This window comes from Podarcis gaigeae, assembly GCF_964106915.1.
Source record: "Podarcis gaigeae genome assembly, chromosome: 4".
Classification (NCBI taxonomy): Eukaryota; Metazoa; Chordata; class Lepidosauria; order Squamata; family Lacertidae; genus Podarcis; species Podarcis gaigeae.
In genome coordinates this window covers 36,945,710-36,967,624 of record NC_139677.1, presented here as the reverse complement: position 1 = coordinate 36,967,624, position 21,915 = coordinate 36,945,710, and the positions used below count along the sequence as shown (strand labels likewise).

At 40.3% G+C, this 21,915-nt stretch overlaps 1 protein-coding gene across 2 annotated transcripts in view; it reads left to right on the top strand.

Annotated features, from left to right (window-relative positions):
• The window catches only part of ZBED1 (zinc finger BED-type containing 1), a 127,286-nt gene that overhangs the window by 6,909 nt on the left and 98,462 nt on the right, over window positions 1-21,915 (top strand). Inside the window, exons 2-5 of one of the 2 annotated variants that reach the window (XR_014563101.1) lie at window positions 45-149; window positions 617-774; window positions 999-1,059; window positions 13,539-13,817. The exons of the other annotated variant lie outside the window; for it this stretch is intronic. The gene's annotated coding sequence lies outside the window, so the exon portion shown is untranslated. Of the gene's footprint in view, window positions 1-44; window positions 150-616; window positions 775-998; window positions 1,060-13,538; window positions 13,818-21,915 lie in introns of those variants that run through there. 2 annotated transcript variants of the gene reach the window in all.

Sequence of the window (21,915 nt, the reverse complement as noted above, 5' to 3'; positions counted from 1 at the left end):
GAGACAGAGGGACTTGAGCACATTGCTAACACTTCTCTATCTAGGATCCTAACAGATACTTCACCTTAGGACTCCAGACACAAACACCAACCTGCAACTCCCACTACACTGCCACAACTGGAACTGCAAGAACAGAGCACTCCACACAGGTAAGCAAGCAGAGATGGCAGCCATCCTACAAAGTAGAATTCCTGCAACAGTTTCCACCTCTTTGCGTATGGATGCCTTGCCTATATTGTATTGCAGTAATGCTTGGTTCCCCCAAACAGGCAGGAGCAGTCACTCTCAAAAGCAAACACTCCAATCCAGCCATTACCACTGCTAGCCAAAGACTTGTGAGCTCTTTTGCCTGACAGGAACACATCCTGGGCACGTGAAGCAGAATAAGCTGTCCCTCCACACAGAGAGTTGCACTGCAGCCCACCAGGGCGAGTAAGGCCTCAGTCACCCCCCTTCCCAAGGTGAAGGAGACTGAGTTCTGGCCAATAACTCAGATACCCCACTCCCACTCCCTCTTCCTCCTCACAAACACCTACTGTGCACCCACATTCATGGACTTTGTGTTGCATCTGTTACATATTGCTTATTGCTCTCTGTCTTCCCTTGCTCTCCACAGACTGCTGTAATGGACCTTCTCCCACATTGCATTCCAAGTCGACCAGGAAGGAGGCCCAACCCATCCTTGTTCCTCACTTGCACTAGACAAGCCCACTTGCACTAGACAAGCTCCTGATTCATTGCCAACGCCATGCCAGCTATGCAATACCTAGACAAGTAAGTGTCCTAATGTGGAGCTGGAGCCATGAAAGAAACAGATCCTGCCACCATCCTGCTGACCATTGTGCTGCTTTCTGAGGCACAGGAGCTCTGCTTGGATGACTGGTTGGCAACCCTCTATGTGGTTTCCCTCCCCACCCACTCCTCCAACTCAAATGCTGTTCAATAAAGCCTATGATTATGCCACATTCATTTTTGGGTTTTTTGTTTTCCATTGCTAGGGCATAGTGGATTGAAATGCCTTTCCCCTTAGTAGGATTGGGCTTCAGGATGGGACTGAAGGTAGGGAACTGGATGCTATCAGGTCTCAGGGGGGCAGTGGCTCTTTTGGCACTAACAATAAAGGGTGGGCTAATATAGGACTTCCTGGGCAACCCATATGCTTCTGGTATACACAACTGAATCTGGAAGTGGTATGTGTGTGAGGGGAGACACCCCATGATGGTTCTGCTCCTATGGCTGAGTGGGTTGGCAACTGCTCAGTTGTGTTTGCAATGGGGGCTTGAGTCCAGGAAGGACTCTTTCATTTGCCTCTGACTTAACTGCTGCTGGCCAGTCAAGCAAAAGATGAGTGGAATTCTATGCTTCTATGCCTCCCTGGGGGTACTTCTTTCTCTCCCCCTTCCCTTCCCTAGGAGTTATGGAGTATAGGCTTGCTCTTCCCAGCTGCAATCCTAAACATTTTGCTTCTGAGTACATGCTTACGATTGCACTGCTACTCTTGAAGGGAGTAGGGCTCTGATTAAGCTCAGTGGCAAAACATACATTGAGCAGAGATAGAGCCTTAGTGAAGCATTTTTAATAAACCTGGACTTCTTGTTATATTGTTGGGTAAGTATGGAAGGTACAAAGCTATTAGGAGGGACTACTGCTGCAATGGTGGGAGAAATAGGATGTTACTGACTTACTAATGGGATTAAAAATTAATGATGATGATGTTTTAGTTACCAATGAGTGAAAACAAACCTTAAAGAGGTTTTCTGTTTAAGTGTCTTTACATGCAGCTGCAAAAGAAAATGAATCAACACAATTTTCAACTTCTGAGATATTGTTTTCTTAAAATGGCTTTCCAGGGGTTTGTGGTCTTCAGGGAGTGAGTACTGAAAAGACTCTAACAAAATCCTATGTCTGAAATTTCACAGATATTTTCTTAACTTTTAATACAAGCTTCTTTTTTCCAATGTGTTACATTTCTAGAGTATATTTTAAAAACAAGCAATTTATATAGCAATAAAATACCTACTAGTTGTAACACAAAGTAGTTAAGCTACATTTTTATGAAACAAACAAAAACGCTTTGAATCAGACTCTCAATATGATACTTGTAGCATTTTAGAACTTTCAGAAATGTAACAGCTTGTTTGCCATGAGCAATGAACCAAATGATGAGTGGTTTCAATGAATCTGAAGGATTGTATCATATCATGGTGCTTTTAATAGATTTGTACATGTTTATAGAAGTTTATGTAGGTTTTAACCTTGGCTGGAGTTTTGTGTGTATTCAGTGTTGCACACTGCATTTTAAAGAAATCTTTAGGTAGGGATGGAAGGATCTGAAAACCTCAGTTCCCTTAGTCTCTCATTTTTTCTCAAATTAAATTCAGTTAGCCATATTTCTGCAGCAATTTGATTAAAAAAAAAATTTCTCATGCAAATTCTTCAGTATTTGAGCACAAGTTTCTCCTAACAAATTTGTACAGTTATGTAACCATTTTTTGTATGTTATTTTTCCTAATATGTTCCTTTTTTGCACACACTTTAATATATGCATTTTTATAAGCTTTGCTTCTAGAGTTGTGTCACAAAATTTAGATAAGTACAGATTTTGAAAGATAGCTCATATAGTTTTGGAAAGTGTGAATTTCATAGCTTCAATTTCCATGCAAACTGAATCAAATTTATCCCCTACCCCTACCTTTAGGAATAATTGTTGGATCTAATGAAATCATACCCAATTTACAGCCATCGCAATCAATGGACTTAAATTATAGTGTAATTCTAACCATGTCTAATAAGAAATACTATTGAATTCAGTGGTGTTTATTCCCCGGTAAGTGGTGTTAGGACTGCAGTCTTAAGTTATTACTAACTTGTCCATTGATTTCAGTGGGTCTACTCTGAGAATTACTTAGTTGCATACAACTCTGAATTACAAATTGATGTAATAAAAATTAGCAAGCATTTCTCACTGCATAGTTGGCTTTGTTTCCTTTAGGGTTGATGTGTGAATTTTATTCAATTTATGGTCTTACAATTATACACAGGTCCATTGTCTAACACATGTAAACAGCCTTCTGTGTGACAAGTAAATTCATGTTTAGCTTCACAGTGCTAATCCAAGCCCTACTGAACTGACTCCATGGCTGCAATTACCCTTGTTTGTTTTAACCAAGGTTTGTTGAACAAATCATGATGTCTTGTAGATGAACAAAGTAACTACGACTTATTTAAGCTAATTATCATTTTTTTAAACCATTTTTGTCTCTGTAGCTTTTGGAGTAAGACATCAAAACAAGCCAGGATTAAGTCATGATAGAGGGTTTGGATGTAACGAGAAACTATGGTTAACATAAACTAAGATTTGTAAGCCGACTTCAAACTACGGTTTCATGTTCTGTTTTGTTGGCCATAGTTAGTTGGCACTGGTGAATTCAGATCACAGTTATGCTAAACAAACCATGGCTTAATGTCACCTGGGAACCAGGCCAGTATGTAGGAGATAAGACCTGATCTTACTTACTCTCAGTGATGTTTGTGGCATTCCAGGTGCACGGAGGTCATTTGAGTGTAAAAAGGTGGTGAAACTGGAAATGGATCCCTTTATAAAATGGGGCTTCATTGCTCTTTTTAAGATTATTTACCTGCTGCTATCTAAAAAGATTAGTCACAATATCCTCAAAAGCTCAGTTACATTTAGGAGCATAATATGTTTATCCTCATAACACTCTCTGTGATAAAGTTTTAGGTTGGTAAATTGTATTGAGACATTCTGACCTAGCAATCTTCATGACTGGTACTTAATTCGTTCCAGAGGTCCTTTCTTAACCTGAAATTGTTCTTACCCTGAAGCACCACTTTAGCTAATGGGGCCTCCCACTGCTGCTGCGCTGCCGGAGCACGATTTCTGTTCTCATCCTGAAGCAAAGTTCTTAACCCAAGGTACTATTTCTGGGTTAGCAGAGTCTGTAACCTGAAGCATCTGTAACCTGAAGCGTATGTAACCTGAGGTACCACTGTAGTTCATAGTTCATGACTTGTGAGTTAGAAGTTGTGAACCCAGAGTTCTAATATGCATAGGAGAGAGAAAGTGTGTGTGTGTTTTCTTCTCTGTGTGTGCCTTTTAAGAAGAGGAAATCAACTACGTATACTCTTCCAGCACATTATTTTGTATTCTTACAAGCCACCAGTTGCCCTAAAATCAACCCACATTGATATCCCAAGTTTCCTATCAGCAGGTGCACTCAGCAATGTCTGCATATTTTGAATTGCATTGACGTAATATTTTCTCAAGTTGTGTTATACTTGTTTTATGTCTCCCATTGTCACTTCTAAATCAACACTAGCAATGCAATACTATACAAGCCTGCTCAGAAGTAAGTTCCATTGAATACAGTTGGTATGTGTATATAGATAGGACTGCAGCCCAAACATTAGGCCCTAGAGCATCATAGTAATGAGAAGCTTCACAGTAGATGAGTTGAGACAGAAAGAAAGGGAACACAGTATCAGCTGAGGAGCTAGAACAAAAATAAATGCCACTGGAAAAGATACATGGAAACACTGATTTAAGAGACATAGAAGAGAGGGATTATACAACAAAAATTTCTCACTATTTACTGTAGAACTATTAAAAAGCAGACATTTGAACTTTAGTTTTATAAAAAAAATTTTAATAGAAATTGTGCAGACCTTTTGTCTGAAAACAAATCTTAAGGCTGCTTCTTGGAATCTGTGATGTGTCCCTTAGATCTGTGGAAATGAATGACAAACTTAGTGCATACATAATACAGAACATGCAGTTTTTTCTCCAATTCCACTGTAGGTCATATGTTCATTGAGCCATACATGACAAATATATTTGAGAAATAGACTGACTATACCTACAATAAAAATTAAGTAAGGCCTTCTTTAATCATGGTCTTTAGGGAAAATAAATTGACACAATTAGCTAACTTGTAGAACAGATTTCTTTTAAAACCTCTTTTAATTTAATTGCACTTAGAAAGATAACGAGTTATCACTGCCACTCTTATGAGATATGTATATTGAACAAGGATTAAAACGAAGTTGACAATCAGTCGCTGTTTTAATGACTTGTTTTTATTTCATACAGTAATACCATTCTATTAAGCCTAGTGGGGATTTCAGCTAAGTGGGAGGTTAATGGAAACATGACATCAGTGAAGATAAAATACAATGCTGGGAGCATACAGAAAGACACTCACTGGCTTAACTTTACAGCTGAAATAAGTGTTAAGGAATGTGCATTTTGCCACTAATTGCCATAGCAAATCGCAACCCTGCATCACCTGCTAAATAGCTGAAGGTTATGCTGAGAAGAATTTAATGGTTATCAGAGAGTAGATATTCTTTGTTTAAATATGCTATAAAAGGGGGCCAGATATGAGACTGAGAAATGAGATGTGCTCATTCGCATCCATACAAGGCTTGTAAATTTACTGCCCTTATAGTGGGCACTATAGTGAAGCATACATTATTTAAAGCAAGAAGATATAGCTGTGGTGCTAAAACTTCCCCTAATTATTATTGACCACCAAATTATTAGAATAATAAGGATATTTTGGATACAATGCTTTCCGCCTTTAACATAACCATCTGCCCAGTCTCAACATAATCCTTATCAAAGAGTCCAAGAAAGAAATGGCAGCATGTGGAACCTTAAAAACAAAAACAATAAACTTAATAACTAAATAGCTCTGCAGGCATCTCAGAACATTCAGAGTCATTAGCTTGACATGCATCTGTGCATTGCTATACCTCACTCTTTGTCTGAAGCACTGAAGATATGCTTCAACAGCACTGCAATAAACCTGCTTATGCAATGAAGTACAGTATGCAGGTTAATGCTGCTACTAGATAAGACAGTTCTGTGGTAGTGGTTGTGGTTCGTTCCCCTTTATGGAAGGGGAGGAAGAATTTCCTTTCGCAGCAAAGAAGAGCTTGGCATGAAGTTACGTTACAGGTATTCTTTCAGATGGAGCATCATGGGAATCATACAGTGCCTTTGAATAATTGATTATTTATATTTGTAGGAAGGGAAACAGTTTTCTGCACTGAGACTGTTAGCTGCAAGTCAGAATTGGTGCAGATTCAGAATGCAACAGGCTCAGAGCATGTCATCAGACTGTCCTTGCCATCTGTCCTGTTTCAGGTTCCAATATAGCTAATTTTGTAATTTTTAATTCTCACTCCTTTTACTTGCAGATACGTACATTCCCAGAAGTAAGTTCCATTGTGCTCAGTGGAATATGCTGTTGGGAGGCCTTTAGAGAACAATCCAGATTATACATCCACAGAATTCATAGTGCATGATCTTTGATTTTAGAAATTTCTTCATAGGCTACTTCCTTGAAGCACCTAATGAGAGATTTGCTGAGTACATGGAGTAGGTCTATGTTTTGTTTCTGAACTATAGTTGTACCCACTTGTGGCATATAATATAGCTGACTTTGAATCCTGTGTGCTCTCCTATAGACCTGGTTGCTCAATAAGATACTAGTTCGAATTATACAGGGGTGGGAGACTGTGGCCCTCCCAATGTTGCTGGACTCCTATCAGCCCCAACTAGCGTGGGCAGTTGTCAGGGATAATGGAACTTGTAGCACAGCAACATCCATAGGGCCACAGTTTCCCTGATTCTGAACTAATAAATTGCATCCCAAGAAAGTTACATTAGTAGAACACACTAAAGCATTCAAATTCACAAGCCTCGTTTGAAATCGTTTTTAGAGTTGCTGCCCACAAATTTATAAAAATAAAGTTTGAAACATACCAATATTTACTTAGTATACTAGAATCGCGATTGGGCCAAATCATGAAAAAAAAGATTGTTTGAGGTTTCAAGCAAAACTGTCAGAGCTTTTTATTATTTAATTTGCTTGGACTGTAAATTAGAAAGCCTAAAAGATTGAATTGCCTGCTTGTCAAAATTATGAAAAGACTGGGTTTTCTCATTCTTAACATGAGACCACTGAAAACCTTTAACATTTTTTGCAGTGTGTAACCTACATAGATTTTTGTAAATCCTGTCCAAGACGTTTTTGAACTTGGTAGACTTTGAGGCTTATAAATGCTTCATCTGCGTGGACTATCCTGATTTAACACATGCCAACTCCCCTCTTGATGTGTATGGGTCTTAAAAGTGCTTCTCACTGGCTGGATCATGCCACAAGTTCTGCCATTTTGCATATAACAGGAACTCTCATGTTGATAATTGTTGCATCATGCATAGGTAGATCTAGATTTGATCATAGGAAGCTGATAAGAACATGTGATTTAAGAATCTGCTCTCTTCTCTGTGGCATCATGATTTGAATTAAACTAATGTGAATGGGGTTAAGGGACGCAGGTGGCGCTGTGGGTTAAAGCCTCAGCGCCTAGGACTTGCCGATCGAAAGGTCGGCGGTTCGAATCCCTGCGGCGGGGTGCGCTCCCGCTGCTCGGTCCCAGTGCCTGCCAACCTAGCAGTTCGAAAGCACCTCCGGGTGCAAGTAGATAAATAGGGACCGCTTACTGGCGGGAAGGTAAACGGCGTTTCCGTGTGCGGCTCTGGCTCGCCAGAGCAGCGATGTCACGCTGGCCACGTGACCCGGAAGTGTCTCCGGACAGCACTGGTCCCTGGCCTCTTAAGTGAGATGGGCGCACAACCCCAGAGTCTGTCAAGACTGGCCCGTACGGGCAGGGGTACCTTTACCTTTACCTTTAATGTGAATGGGGTTACCCTGAGAACCAAATTATGTGCTATTCCACCATTTGAAAAGGAATAATTTCATTGTTATACTCTGAGTATGTATGATTACATAAGTATTACTATGACAAAGCCACAAGGACAGTTGCTTGTGTAGATTCCTTTTCTAAAATTGCCCTTTGTTATTTAGTTTGAAACTGTGAATCAGGGTCTTGTAAGGCAACTTCATTTTAAGAAAAACAACACTGCATTATTCATGGCCAAAAGTGTTGCAGAGTAACCTGAAGGTGTGTAAGCAGTGTTAGAAACTGAGATATGAAAGCTAGGAGCTAAATGGCACCTTAAACCCAGGTTATGGGCACAACAACACAATGCCTAGGTGCACTTTTTCTAATAACAAGAATACAATGTTGAAAATGAGAGAACTGCAGCTAAAATATTATGTTCATTTTTCACCTGGTCTAGTCCTTCCCCTGCCCACCCCCCTAATATTCTTAAGAGGGTCTCTTCTCCAGTCTTCAGAGAGTAGCTGGAAGTGGGAAGGCAGAAAAAGCTCCTCCTCCTTCCACTCTGCAGTTTAAATCTGAAATCTTAGGCACCCGGAGCTCAGAAACTGCTCGCACTAATGAAATTCCCTGTTACAAAATGCACCTAGAACAATGGGAGTTGTTCTTCATGTAAGGTCGCCATTACATTGCTGAAGCTAAACAGATTTTGGTCTGGTCAGTGCTGGATGGATGACCACTTGGAAACCATATGTATTCTGCCTTGGGTTCCAAGATTGAAAAAAGGCAGGATATAAATGTAAATGGGATGGGGAAGATGCCATCATCTTTATGCTGGATATTTGCACTGCTGGTGCAAGCATTCTTCATAATTGTAAAGAAAAAGCTTCTACTACCAACCCCACTGCTGTTGTCTATCTTACATAATTATTTACTAGTGCAATTTGCATTGTCTTTTAGCTATTTGTTTGCTTTCTTTTAGGCTGGTTTTCATATATGTGTTTCTTTCTTTGTTTATATATTGTAAGGCGCTTTGAGTTACCTTAGTAAAGAAGTGACCAATAAGTACAATAAAAAAATAAACAATTCAAATTCTTGTTCTGCTTGGGGTAAGTCATAATCTTCCAGCCTAAATGCCACCCTGGGCTCCTTTAGGAGGAACACAGAAATCCAATGAGGATGATAGCAACAACTAAGCTAGTATTTTATCTTGTTCTTTTGAGAAAAATTTTTACCACTTTTTTTTACCGCATTTTTACCGCTTTCATAAAACAAACTGCAAAGCTGACCTAGTGAAATAAAACTATGATAATTAACTTGGGCATAATATACACATGCATGGACTAACAAGATAGAATTCTGAGGTGTTAGTGTGTGGTGTGCTACTTGGGTCTGCAGGTAGGAAAATGCCATTTTAGAATGCCCTAATATTAACAAAGCAAAACTTGCCTGCAAGTACATAATTAGTACATCTGATCGAAAGGTTCCAGTCCACACCTTTGACCATTATGCTGGTTTTCTATAGAGCAGAGCATCCAAAATGTGATCTTCATCTGCAGCCTCAAGTGGCACACTTTATTTTATTATCTCAGCATCCTACCATCTTATTCTGCAACAAAAAAACCCTCAATGCAATTAGAAAACCAGAAACGTTTGTATACTGTATAATGCTTCCCTCTGATGTTGTCCATTTTCCATTTCTTTTTTTCTCTCACATTCAGAAATGGTATCCCAACCTACCAGCTCACCGTCTTATGTGTAGCCTGACACTGTTTCTTTACCATTGCTAAACAAAAAATTCAATTTCTGGTGTTCACCAAATAATGACCAATGATATCATGCAGGATTTATCTCAACTAGCACTATGCAAGTCAGAAGCTATTTTACATATATACAGTTGTAAATGTTTTTCAGTTTTAGTTGGCTGTTGCCTCCAGGGTTCCTCCCGACTAGCCCACATTGTACAGTTCCATATGAAGAAGACTCTAGTTTACAGTAACAGAGACATCATGGTGTGTGTGTGTGTGTGTGTGTGTGTGTGTGTGTGAGAGAGAGAGAGAGAGAGAGAGAGAGAGAGAGAGAGAATGGTACATTGCTGCTTTCCTTTACCTTTAACTTGTGAATACCAGAGGGAATCTTCTCGCCTTCCTCCTTAATTACCGTATTTTTTGCTCTATAAGACTCACTTTTTCCCTCCTAAAAAGTAAGGGGAAATGTGTGTGCGTCTTATGGAGCGAATGCAGGCTTCACAGCTATCCCAGAAGCCAGAACAGCAAGAGGGACTGCTGCTTTCACTGCACAGCGATCCCTCTTGCTGTTCTGGCTTCTGAGATTCAGATTTTTTTTTTCTTGTCTTCCTCCTCCAAAAACTAGGTGCGTCTTGTGGTCTGGTGCATCTTATAGAGCGAAAAATACGGTGCTTTCCAAAGGGCTCTCTGATTTGTCCAGGAACTGGCCTCTGAGCAGCCACATGTTGCAGCAGCAGCAACACACCCAACATTCCCAGCCCTGTTATCACAAATTATACAAATTATGTTTTCCACATTTGGGTTGTTCTTTTCCTGCAGGGTGTGGCTGCTGCCACCAATTATAATATTGCAGCTCTGGGAAGATGTAGTGGTGCAGCAATAAAACTGCTAGCACATTTACAAAGCTAAGCAGGGTCTGGTATGGTTTCAAATTGGAAGGGTATTGAGATTCCTGCATTGCAGGGGGCTGGACTAGATGACCCTTGTGGTCCCTTCCAACTCTCCGATTCTGTGATTCTATCTGGGATACTGTTTTTAATGGGAGGTGGTCTATGGTGTCAGCAATACAAGATCAAAGGACATGTGCAAAATATGGGCTAACTTATGTTTTTTTTAAAAAAATCCATAACTTTAAAAAGGAAACAGAGAGAAGAAACCTTCTCTCTTTCAGCCAACACCCTTTCACACCCCAATTCCTTGCTGGATTTGCTCAGACTATTTCTCCCTTCCTCCTGCTAAACAGATTACCATAGTTTGAGTTTATATCATCATGTTTGGAGCTATAGGCAACAATTTTTCTTCTTCTTTCTTATTGCCCCATACAAAGTTGAATGTACACTATTTCCAAGTGAGTTATGTCTAAGTGAGTTTAGTGAGACTTTGGGCTTGTCCACTTCTGAGCATTAAGTAGCTGTTAATCCACTCCCCTCCCCTCCCCTTTGATTTAGAGCAGAGCAGTCCACACCCCCACACAATTGAATTAGTACATCAGGAGCAACTTCTGTCCTTCCCATTCATACAAGTAAGCATATGTGGTTTTGTGGTTTTCTCCACCTTCTAATTTGTTGATTCTGTTCTTCCAATTAAGTACCACCAGCGCTTGCCTGCAGTCAGCCGCACATGCACCTTGTTCTTAAGAAACTTTCCTCACCCAAGAAATGTGCAAAACCACATGAGCAATTACAAATTTACTTGTGCAGTTTTCTTGTTTGGTGCAAATCTGAGGGATCAAATTTAAAAAAGGCTTGGGTGGTATGCTGCAGAAGAAATTAAAGGAATTGTAAATTCTCAGCACAGATTTTTCAGATTGCTGCCCAATATATCTGGTGTATAATTTTTTTTTTTTTAATGCAGTTTGCTTGTGCATTGTTCTGGTTTTCTGCAAATCTGTGGGATCAAAAGCACAGTCAGAAATGAAAGCACAGTCAGAAATGAAAGAGCTGAGGAGGTAAAGGGCATAGAGAGATGAGTAGCAGAAGGTGACAACTGATCCACCAACTCCAAAACCAATCATCTGTGATCTCCAGTGAAGTGGTTGGGCACCCAATATCCCCAAGGGGGAAAACCTTGAGAAGGTTGTTGTTGTTGTTGTTTTGACACTAACGTAATGTGGACTATGCATATCAGACAGCAATGCAAACAGCAGCAAAATCACAATGAACTCTGGTGTGGGCAAGCCCCATCTCTCATATATATGTGCATAGAGCTGCCCCATTGTACCCTTCACTCCACATGCCTTAATAGGAACCAGCTGCCACTGATGCAAAGGGAGGATGGGAGGGACCAGAAAGGAGTACTTGGCCCTGGCATTTACCCCTGAAGAAAAACATCCAAATCCAGCCATTATGTGGAGCGTTTGACTGGGAAAACCAGAGGTTTAAATCCCTTCTTGGTGGTGCCACTTACAGGAATGCAAGTCTCTGTCTGAAAGCTTGGGTTATGCTGAGCATAATGTGGAATAGCTCATGTATGCTAACTTAAGCTATTTTGGGGGTAGGGTAGGGTAAGGCAAGGTAAATGAAATAAATGTCGAACAGGAAGGTGTTACATATGTATTTTACTTCCTGTTCTTTGAAAATAACCATGAAGGTCTTAGGTTAGCCTGAAAACACCAATGAATGTAACTGCTTCCCTGAAAGTGCAGATCCTTTTGACTTAGCTAACTAACCCAAATATATAGGATGTGACACTTCCTGTATTAATCTTGGATAAATCCACTCAGACATACAATGAATAAGGAATAAGGAAATAACACATATAGTTCTGTCTGACATTCCTCTTATTTTATATTAAAACTATGATGAAGATGGTTAACCACCCTAACCAACTTGTGGATATGAAGTGGATAGTAAGATTGATGAGCATAAATGATGCAGCCAACAAGTGTTTTAGTTATGCCTAAAATAAAATAAAATTGCAAGTGGCTTTAGATTACCAAGAGCTTTCTGACTTGAAAGGTTGACTCACCACAATATTACATATGATAATCCTAATATCTGACAGTTCTAAAGATGGTGTTAAATGCTTTCTGAGGCCATTTCCTGGGTTTATTTAAGCTGAGAAGCACCTGTTATCTTTTAAAAAAAGGAAATGTCAGCCTGCTTACCTGAAGAAAATAGATAGGGTTTAAAAGAAAAAAAAACACTGAATATGAACAAAGTGAAACTTAAACTATAAGATTCGTTGTGTACTGCTTTCCTGTTGACATATCTTCTTCTATCAATGTACACAGATATTCCCATGGTGTCTGGTATAATTTTGTTTTGATATTTTGTATAAAAGCATAACGTGGCTGTTGAGCTGCTGGGGGACATTGATTTCAGGAAGTGTGAAGTGAGTCAATGGCTTCTATTTTATTTCTGAGATTACTAGTTGTTCAGGGATTCCATCTTTTGGAAGAGAAAAGTTTGTGGTAGTATCTGTAAAAGGGTCTTTTCCATGGAAGCCAGAAGGCATTTCCTGAGAACTGCATGCTAAATCTACACCCCTTTATGTTCTGCTTTCAATGCTGGAATGCTGCACCTAATTAAGTGGGTGTAAGCCCCATGGAACTTGATGGGACTTACTTCTGAGTAAGCACATGAACCTCCATTATGTTAATTTTACTCAGGGTGAATGTCCATAATCTTATATTGTGGCTGTTGGCACATGCCCTAAGGAGAGGAGGGAGAGAAGACAGCTAGATGGGGGGTGGGGTTAGGGAAAAGGGCATCAGCATGAAGGAGACAAGGGGAAAATAAACCGTGGTGGTGGGATGTTGTTGTTTTTTTAGTATGTATACAGGAACGAGTGGGACCTGCACTAAAATGTTGCTGTGTCTCCTCACACCTTATTAGGAATGCTCAGCTAAATGCCATGCTGTCCTGCAGGATGCTATAAACCAATTGACACTCCCATGGCTCCTTGAGACCACTGACTGGCTCAATCCTCATTAGCCTGTACTTGTTTAAAAATATTATGTATTTCTAAATACATGCTTATACTCTCTATTGTTTCTCAGTTGTCTCATTTCTGTCAACCTACAACCACCAGAGTTTGTTGGTAGGGAATGATAGCCCTCATTTAAGCATATTTTATTAGGTGGTGTTATGTACCGAGTTGAATTGTATCCAAAATCCAGCAGTCTGAATGGTCCTGGAACTATAGGATCCAGAATGCAGCAGTCTGATTGGTCCACAGGAGCCACCCAATCCCGCTCCAGGTGGAAGTGAATCCGCAACCTGATTGGCCTACAGGAGAATCCCTGAATTAGCCAATCACGTGGGGCCCATTGTGTAAATAATGTATATAAAGCAGACATTCTGGGGGAACTTCCATTCCTCTTCACCACTATGAGCTGAATAAAGAGCATTAAATCCACTCTCGACTCCAAGTATATTTCAGATAGCTTGTTCTGTCATTAAGTTAGTATTGGATGAGAGCAAATAAAAATATTTCAAATAAAGTTATTTTTTTGCATTTAGTTAAGTTTTTTATTTGGTTGGGTTGACTTACTATGACATAAAAAATAGAATATGAATGATGTGATCAACAGGCTCCATATATTAGTGATCATAGCAATTGGAAGCACAACTTGACAGCTTTACTCAATATAGGAAGGCAGCTGAAAATGCACAGCAAGGTGCTGATAGCAAGCAGTGGGAGATATTTCTCAGTGCCTTTCAGGTACAGAAAAATTATTACAGGTGTTTCATAATGTAATTTTGAAACTCCTAACCAAACAAAAACCCATAGGGAATAAAAACCTTACCTACATCTTGCTGTGGAAATATGACTCCCACAATGAAAGTTTGCAGTTGTCTTTAGTACTTCCCTTATTACTGTACGTACCTAAGGGAATATAGCTTTTATGAGGCTCAAAGTGACAATCCTTTCCCAAAGAGGGCAATTACAGTATATTTTTATTTTTAGCAGACTTACACCCTAATCCTAAATATGTTTTCTGGGGATATAAGTGTGACTGATTTCTGTGTCTAAGCAAGCAAGTTTAAAATTGCAGCCAAAATATAGAATGCATCTGTCCTAAAGAAAATGTTTTTTATATTAGCCTTTGCCTAGGTAAGGCAGCTGTTTGCAAAGGCTGCTGTTTGCAAAGCAATATGCTTAATATTGGGAATTAATACTGAACATATTTCAGGTAACAGGAACAAAATAAAACAGCTTTCTCCACCCTGCCTATCCCAGTGGAAGTTTACAGTGTGTGCTTATTGTAAACTTGCAATAGCACTGTGAGAAAATTCATGATGAAAATAATTTGCGCAAGACTAGAGCTATGAAAGTTATCTTCATGATTAAATCTTTGTCTCCCCTATCCAACACAATGTTCTGGTTTATGAAAGGAATGCTACCTCAGGTAATTTATCTCTTTGATAACCAGTAGCTATTGCAAGTGCTACTACCTATGTAACTCTGTTTTCCATTTAACATGGAATATTTTGTCATATTGGAGTCATTACTGAAGCACAACATGTAGGACTGGACATGCAGGCTTGGATATTGGAACGAGATCACAACCACTCTTCACCTAGAGCTGCCTTTGGTGCTGGATTCACTATGTTCTTTTCATTAAGGGTGCTTCCAGAGAGGGGTTTAATATTGCAAACAGGTTGTTCATCTACTGCAAGTAGGCCATTGGCAACAGGTTTTTGTAACTAGCGTGGCAAGACCTTCAAGCCAGCCCCTGTTAAGAATAAAGAAATTCACACTGATGCAGAATTTTGGTTTAAGGTTAATGGGCAAAATTTAGGTCACAACTTTACAGTGGTACCTCGGGTTACAGACACTTTAGGTTACAGACTCTGCTAACCCAGAAATAGTACATCGGGTTAAGAACTTTGCTTCAGAATGAGAACAGAAATTGCACGGCGGTGGCATGGCAGCAGCAGGAGGCCCCATTAGTGTGGTACCCCTAAAGTGGTACCTCAGGTTAAGAACAGTTTCAGGTTAAGAACGGACCTCCAGAACAAATTAAGTTCTTAACCTGAGGTACCACTGTATTGATTACAGCAACCTGAAATATTATGTTCATTTTTCACCTGAAGTGACTTTAACCCAAGGTTTGCCCCGTTCGCATCTAGGAGCAAACGTAACCCATGTTCACACGTCTCTAGATGCGCAGGTCATGTTTCGGCGCTTCTGCGCATGCACGTGATGTTATTTTGACCGTCTGCGCATGCGCAAGCGGAGAAACCTGGAAGTAATACACTCTGTTATTTCTGGGTTGCCGCGGAGCGCAACTCGAACACGCTCATCCCGAAGTACATTCAACCCAAGGTATGACTGTATATAGTCATACCTTGGGTTAAAGTCACTTCAGGTGAAAAATGAACATAATACTTCAGGTTGCGCTCCGCGGTGACCCGGAAGTAACGGAATGCGTTACTTCCAGGTTTCGCCACTCGCGCATGCGCAGACACTCAAAATGACGTCATACGCATGCACAGAAGCAGCAAATTGTGACTCACACACGCGCAGATATCGGTTGTGTTCTGCTCTGGATGCGAACGGGGCCCTGGAACGGATCCCCATTCGCGTCCAGAGGTACCACTGTAATACTAACAACAGCATACCGCCAGCAGTTCACATTGCAGATGCAATGACTGTTAGTACATGTATCTTAAGCATATAAATTAATATAAGCCTTCCAGATGTCAGCCAGATAGTCCTTTCAGTGCTGCATGAACACCTTAAAAAAATATTTCCCAGGCATTTTAATGTTAAGAGCTTTTAGTGATTTAGCTGTGCTATATTAATGTTTTGCTGCTGGTGATTTTATTTATTTTAATTCACATGTATATTTATTACTTGCTATCTCTCTCTCTCTCTGGCTTTTTTTTTTTTAAAAAAAGAAATCTTTTGTGTTTTTTGATTTTCTTGTTAACCACCCAGAGGATTTCAGGTATAGGCCAATATGCAAATACTGCAAATAAATGAATAATAAACAAACAAATGCAGAAATACACGTTGACATCAATAGGACATTCTTCGGAATGTTGATGCTTAAGCTTCTGCTTTGGTTGCAGGGTACCATTTAACATCAATCGGTGGTTCAGTTAACCATCTTCCCCACCCTAGGCATCCCTATCTAATTAATCTTCTGACTTGTTTTTATTCTGGTGCTTACCATGAATGTTTTCTCTTATTTGTTTTTTTGCATATTTTGTCAGCTACCTTTTAAAAAAGGAACTTGTTGGGGGAACAAACCAAGTGTCTAACACATTTGATTGGCCTTAGAAGCCTGCTATAAATGTCATTGCCAGAAGATAGACCCTTCCCCAACCCCCAACCCCATGCAAGCTAAAGGAAGGGGGAATACCTTGTCTCCAAAATTCTGCAGAGATTGTTGCTGCTTTCTGCTTTGAAATACAGCAGGTTGAGCCTCCCCTGCCCCTTCTTCATGCCTGAGAAGAGTTGAACGTTGATCCCGACTGTTGTGCAGAACTTTGAAGCCACTTGGGACACAGTGAGAATCTTGCAGCTTTCTCAATGACTCTAAAAGCTTGCAGTGGATGTGTGAACTTTCCGTCTATTTTTCTCTTACAGTGTGCTTGCCAGAGCAAAAGATAAGTCACCACTGACAATCTGGCAAGTGCACTTGTGGACTACTGGAAACTGAGGCTTAAATCGTTATTGAATATTATGGAATTATTGAAAATAACCACAGACATACAATTAAGGTCTCTTTTCTAGCATGAAAAGCCCCAAGGATACATGAGAATAGGACAACCGAATGAAAGACAAATGTTATATCTGTGTCAGCTACATTGCAACATTGGGTATAGAAACATGAAATAGCTAGTCAGGGAGCAAGGGAATATGTGCTAAGTGGTGCCATTATCCAGTGCATTGATCAGGAAAAGGATTAGGAGGTTATTTAGGGAAAAACATTGAAACCGATCAGGCCATTCCACCGTAACAATAAAAAAGGCAAACAAGATAATAGCTTATAGAAGAACAAACATAAGCCATGTAAGAAGGAGCACTTCCAGCCTCACCTCCTGTGAAATTTGCAGTGCATTGATGGCTAGTACAGAAGCACACAGTGAGCGCAGAGGCCTTTGCTAATTTAAATACAATTAGATATATGTATTCGATGTAAAGCTGAAAGCTGGCAGAAGTATTGTGGTTGGGTAATCTCAAGTAAGCCATCTGTGGTTAAGTTCCTTGTGTAATGTATAAGAGCCAGGACACACTGTGGGAGTTGTGAGCCCTTCATCCAAATCTTATTGATCTACGTAAGGTTCTCAACCCCTTCATGGATCACTGCCTTGTCGTGGCGAAGGGGCTTGAATAACTCAGAGAAGCTACGAGCTATGCCGTGCAGGGCCACCCAAGACAGACAACCGACTAAACAACAACAAGGTTCTCAAATGTGATCTGGGATATATACTACATTCTTAACACCAGGCAGGACAGAATATCCATAATGCCAATTGGCCTGGAGTAACTCCCACCCTACTTTGACAGCCTGTATGTGTACTCCCCCCCCCCCCATAGCTCAGTTGGTTAGAGTTTGGTACTGATAACGCCAAGGTTGCAGGTTCAATCCCCGTATGAGAAAGCTGCATATTCCCGCATTCCAGGGGGTTGGACTAGGGGACCCCCAGGGTGCCTTCCAATGCTATGGTTCTATGACTCACGATATATGCGTACACTGGCCTCAATTAACACTAAGCTTGCCCTGTTCTTTTCTATGCTAGGGAGTGCTCCCTATCCTTGTCGCACGGAGTACCTGTTTGTGCAGTGCATTTTCTAGCTCGAAGAAAAAACAGCAGCCCCTAGAGAGGTGAGGCTGTAGCTCCATTGTAGAACACCAGCTTTGCAGGCAGAAAGTCCCAGGTTCGATACCTGTCATCTCTAGGTAGAGATGATAACGTCCCCTGTCTGAAACTCTAGAGCGCAGCCGTTTTGTGGTTCCTGGAACCATGCCTTTTGAGATCCTGCTTCATGGTTCCTAGAATCATGCCTTTGTAGAAGTTTCTGCATTAACCGTTGCTGCACATGTTTTCCCATGCATTCAACAGCTTCTCTGAACTGCAGCCAATGTGTTTGTTTAAAATGATCTTTAAAAGGCATTCATTAGCATGCATTTGATAATCTGGTGAAATGATTCTGCAGAAAATAATATGCAAGATTTCCCCCTTCCCAGCAGGAGTAAATCTTTATGCCTATAAATTAAAAGAGGTTATTATGGAGCTCTCAAAGCTCTGCAAGTCCTGGGTAGCAGCAGAAGATAATTAAAAGGTGAAGGCATCAAAAATTAATTGCAAGGCCTCTTTCTCCCTCAAGTGTCATAAATAAATAAATAAATAAATAAATAAATAAATTAGAACTAGAAAGTGTCAAAAATTACATGGAAAAATATGTTGATGGATGCAGTGGGTGAAAAGGACATGGAGTCCCATGATATACACATTCATAGATAGGTCCAGAGACCCCATATTCTACTACATAGCTGACAGATGTTCGCCAAATAATTGTTCCATATTCAATAAAACACAGCTTCACCTCCATCTGGACTATTATGTATATTGTTATCAGTCATCATCACACAGAATAGCTTGGCTTTCTGAATGAATAGCAACAATACCACATCTGATAGCTAAGGAAAATTTAATGGATGAATAATGTTAGGCAAGCATTTAGAGTATTTTTATTCAGCACTTGTGTGTGTTTTTTCATGTGATTTAGAAAATGGGTTAAGTGTTGCAGGGAGGAGTACTTCCCTTTAGAGAGCCAGACCTCCAGTCATCCATGCCCCCTTCCAGGATACTAAAATAGCATTCCCATTCCACCTAGTTTTCCTTTACAGTCAGCTAGCATTCTGTGTGCACTGAGCATACTCAGTCTACATTGACATGTTTGAGTTACTACTAACCTTCAGGGTTTATTTGTGTAAGAAACTGCCCGGCCCCATTGATACCTCCCTCTTGTACATGGGGGTTGTTTGGGGTACCTTAGGACCCACACTGTTAGTTCAGTTGCGCATACTGATGGGTGTTGTACTCCAAAAACACCTGGAGGTTTGGGGTTGGGGCAGGCTGATATATCAGATATGGAGGAAATGGTTATGAATGGTTATGTCTGAACAAAAATGTTGAGTTTTGTTCTCTGAGCTAGCTACGTACTGTGCAATTGCATTATTAGTTCAGATTTTTCAGTTACTGTACCATTTCCTCAGGGTGGGTGTAAACGTTTCGGTAAAGGAAGTGGTTTGACTTGAAATGAAATATATCTCACAAATTGGAGCAAATTGGTTAATATGGCTCCAATGAAACATCTTCCGAGCTGTGGCGAAGAAGAACTATATTGGTTTGCTCTTTCACCTTGATTGCTTTCTCTTTTAGTAAACTGCACCCCACGGCAAATGTCTCTAGATATTAGATCACGCTAACCAATGGGGTGCTGCCCCAATTTTGTTGGACTGCAACTGCCTTCGTCCCAAATCATTGGCCATGCTAGCTGGAGCAGCACGAAAACATCTGGAGGCACTATGAAAGCAATAGCTGGCTTAGATAAATATTGGGCCTTATTCAACTCTCCAGTTCCATTAGTGGAAGTCAATGCAAGGATTCCTGCTAGTGCAACAGGACTTCCTCCCACTTTCCCTACAGCTCCCTCCAATCTGCTCTGGAAGGTCAGGAGAAACCCCCAGAACAGCAGGCAAGAGAAGGAAAGGGGAGATTATTTCACTGGTCAAGCAGAAATGCTTGTGCTGATGGAACAATCTCCTTAGTGCTATGTTGAATTCCAACCACTGTCTTCAGGTTCAACTGCCCAAACTGATTTGGTATCATGGAATACTATGTAAGCACTTGAGGCACAGGTCTTCAGCAAAACAACCATGTAATCTAAAGACCCTTTTGAGCTTTGTTTGGCCTTCTGGGCTTTGTTTGGCCATGTTTGCCATAAGTCAAGAACCATAGGGAAGAGCAGCAGGAAAAAATAAAGCACGTTCTGGGACTAACCATCCATCCAAAATTGGATCAGTTGCTGAAAAACAGTGTCCCTGAGCCCCAGTTTGGACACCTGTCTCAGAAGGATACAACATTCAGTGGTACTGGAAATCACTGAGATGTCAAGGGGAATCCAAAAAGGGCACACTCCTCCCAGTGAAGATAATTTTTCAGGGCTACAGAATTAGTTTCCCTCACAAACTCAGACAGAAAACCACATTGGAATGGTCATCCAGCAGCGCTTGGAGTTGAGGCCAGCACGCACTCCAAGATATTGCTTAGAAAGGGCAAACAGTAATTGTCCAGGATTGTCTTTTTAAAGAAGAAATCAGCTTGCACCTCTGCCTCTTTTAACACAGCAAGGAGTACACCTTCTCTCAAAGACACATTAGTGACTCAAATATTTAAACTTCCTTTGGTGGCTTTAATTAGCTGCATGGTGCAAAGATCAAGGACACATATGGTAGCCTGGCCACAAACTTCAAAGTAGATTGTCCACTTTCTTACGTCAAACTACTTTAAAATGTATCAATTCCAATAGGGCAAGACTAGCTGCATTCATCTCAAACTCTGCTACAGTCATGGAATCTAAATTGCCATGAATGTGAATGATTGTATTTTCAAAATGTGTTACAAATTGGTCACCATTAGCTACCAAGTTATGTTTGCAATTGCTGTGTGTATGGGTTAGAGGAAGTGTTTTCCTTTAATAATAGAACAACCAAAGAGACATACCGCATGCAAAGAAAAACATTCTGCAAATATACAATTCCAGTTTTATAATAGAGACTTTTTGAACAGGAAGATAATTTATTCCACATTGACCCAAACAATCAAAATCATATTTAAAAAGTAGATCATTCTGGTGTAGAACTATGTGGAATAATAGTAATAACAAAAAGCAGGCAGAAAATGATTCCTTTGTTGTTTTATAAAAAGGGGCTTTTGCTTGTAAGTCACTGATAAGCCTCTTTACAAAGCATTTTCTCTTAAAACAAATACAAAAGATGCTTTCAGACTTCCAGAGTCCTATGGGGGCATGGCAGTCAGTGCCTGTATCACCTTTACTAAGCAGTTGGACTGATGCATTTCCAGGTACAATTTAAAGTACTCTTTTTGGCCTTTAAAGCACTACACGAGTGTTTCTCAAACAGTGGACTTTGGGCCACCAACCTACAACACCAACCAGTCAAATAATTTATAGTTATAATAAGCCATATCTATAATATGCCAACTTTCCTAGTTTAGGAATACTATATAAGGAAGTTATTATTCTGAGTCAGCCCACTGGTCCATTTAGCTCAATATTGCTTACACTAGAGGCAAGGCATCTTTGCAGCCCAATGGGCCAGGTTTGACAGGTGGAAGGAGGCACCTGCCTATCAATCATGTGACATCATGGCATCGGGTGACAACGATACCTCTGAAGCCTCTGAAGCGTATTTCCAAGTTGTTTCTGAGATATGGCTTTTTGAAGTGCATTTCCAAACAGTTGCAGGAAG